We start from the raw sequence: 2,655 nt of genomic DNA on the forward strand, positions 1-2,655 counted from the left end.
GGGCCGGGGCGGGGACAGCCCGCAGCGCCCTGCGCTGCCCATCCTGCCGTGCCCACCTTCCCCGCACTGCCCGTCCTGCTCTGCCCGTGCTGCCCACCCCGCCTGTGTTCCCTCTCCTGCCGTGCCCACCCTGCCTCCAGCCCTGCCACCCCGCTGCCCAGAAACATTTTGGTTCCAGCCATGGGCTCAGCTTCTCCAGGGCCACCAGGAGATGGACAGGGAGGTGACAGCAGCGTGATGGCCACGCTGTGACCCCAATGGAGGGTGACCCAAGAGGTGTCTGAGAGTCCCAAAGTTTCCCTGGAACGCTGGGAATGCCTTGGCCCCAGGAGTTTGCACCTTGACTCCAAAGGCAAGCCAAGGCAGGTCCTTGCTGGTCCTCCCCTCTGGAAGCGGTCTCAGGGTTATGCCAAAATATTTGGGGTCTCTGGGGACTTGTGCAATACAGGTGGCTCCTGCCACGGCCTCTCCCTGGAGGAGAAAGACCAAAAAGGAGAGGTTTGGGGCAGATAACGTCTGCTCTGGTTTGTTTGGAGTCTTGAGAGCAATTAAATCATCTCCATTCCTGCCGCTCTTTCCATCACTTGTCCAGGAGACAATGGAAAGCAGGAAATTAGGAGTGACTGTGAACAAAGAGCCCCGTGCCGAGGCTGCTGAGTGCGCCGGGAGCCTCTCGTTTGATCTTCGCGATCCACTTCCCAAGGCGGATCTAAAGACATCAGGTCCTGGAGCACCGGCAGAGTCGTTATCAGCCTCATTAATCTTTAGGAGGCAGGAAAAAGCTGCTTCTGCTGAGGATGATGTGGAAATTAATGTCCCAGGAATAGTGGGAGAGGAGGGAGGCTGGGACGGAGATGTTCGGCTGATGTGAGCGGGGGATCGGATCTCTGGGGTGCTGCCGTCGGGGTGTCCCGAGGGATGGCTGTCCCTGGCTGGCTGCACCGGCCCCCCGGTCCTGTCACCGTGCAGGGGAGGAGGGAGCACGGCCCAGGAGAGGGGGCTGGTGCCTTGCGACCTTTTGAGAGCTGTTTTATCCTCTCCTGGCTGGTTCCCGTGGCCAGGAGCAATGTCCTGAGCGTGCCCTTCCCTCGGAGCAGCCTTGCTGTGTGCATTCCCAGCGCTGCACCCTCCAATCTCTCCCCAGAACAGGTGCCGCTGCCACGCCCCTGCCCTGGGTTCCTCGGTCACCAAGCCCTGGCACCGAGACCACCCCCAGCCCGGGCTGGCAGGGGCTTCTCGCAGCTGGAGAGAATCCGGGGGCGGGAGCAGCAGGGTAGGGGAGCCCAGGGATCCCGGGGTGCTTCCAGCTGGCTGGGACTGCCTGAGGAGCATCAGGGCTCCAGCCTCTCCCCGCCTTTCACTTCCACCTCGCTGGGAATCTGGGGCCGGGGAGCTGGGGGAATCCAGCCAGTTCAGCCTGGCTGAACCCAGATCTGATCTTCATTAAAAACCCCATAAAATTAATGAAATGTTGGCCCGGTGGGCATTGAGGAGCTGATCGGAGCTGATCTCCATCCAGGAGGAGGGCAGCAGCAGCTGGCTGAGTCAGGAAGCCATCCTTGAGCCTTTTGAAGGGATTTTTTTTTTTTCATTCTGCTTAGATTTGGGGTTGAATTAAAGCCTAGTGCAGAGCGTGCTCTGCGTCCCTGGGTGGTCCCTGGTTCGGAGGGACGCTGTGCCCAGCAGCTGGTTTGGTGCTGGCAGATAAACTCCTCTTTGTCCTTTTGCCTGGGAAGCATCCACTGCGCTGAAAAGCAATTTGCTGGCAGGGCTGGAGAGAGGAGGAACACACAGCCCCTTCCCACACGGCCAAAATAACCCCTGGGAGAGGGGCACGGGGGTTATGTGACCACAGAGAGCCTTTAAAAGCCCTTCCAAGATTTCAGCCATCCATTCCCAGCTGTTCCGCAAGAGTCCCTGTGGAAAACAGCGCGTTCGACCCCTGTCCTGGAAATGAGTGTTGTAAGGAGCTGGGGCCGGGATGCCAACGGAGGGGTAGGGTGAGCTGGCCTTTCTCCTGGATCCATGGAGCAGGGGTGAAGGAGGCTGTGTTGGGCTGGACTGGGCTGTGAGGGGGTGCAGGGGCAGCTGCTGTTCCCCAGGTGTCAGGAGGGGCAGGATTTGCTCCCGTGTGCAGCCAGCCCGGGGATCCCTGAGGATCCCTTGGAGATGATGATCTCTCTTTGGAGAGCCGGCCCTGAGCAGCGCTGTGTCCGTGCTGGAGCAGTCATGCCCCAGCCCCCTCCTCGCCAGCACTGCCCTCAGAGGGACCCCGCTGTCCCCCGTGGCCGTGGGGACAAGGCCAGCAGGGATGACCGTGGTGTTTCTCCCCCAGGGACACTTCGGCTGGCACTGCCCTTTCCCTGCCTTTCCCCTTCCCGGCTCCAGCCCAGCAGCCCCGGGCGGCTTCGGTGGCTCTGCTGATTGCTGCCCGGAGGCGGCCTGGCCGCGTTTCAGGGATGGTCGGGCTGAGGGGAGGCTTTGCTTTCTGCTAATTAGCCAGACAAACAGTCTGGGTCATGTCCCCGCACCCCGAGGCGCGGCAGGACCCGGCTGGTGGCTGCCAGATCTAATCGGGAGCGTCTGCAGCGCTGATGGATGGCGAGGAAGAGGCGCTGGCGCCTTCACCTGCGCCCGGGGCAGCATCCCGACCTG

This window comes from Corvus brachyrhynchos, unplaced genomic scaffold, assembly GCF_000691975.1.
Source record: "Corvus brachyrhynchos isolate BGI_N302 unplaced genomic scaffold, ASM69197v1 scaffold340, whole genome shotgun sequence".
Classification (NCBI taxonomy): Eukaryota; Metazoa; Chordata; class Aves; order Passeriformes; family Corvidae; genus Corvus; species Corvus brachyrhynchos.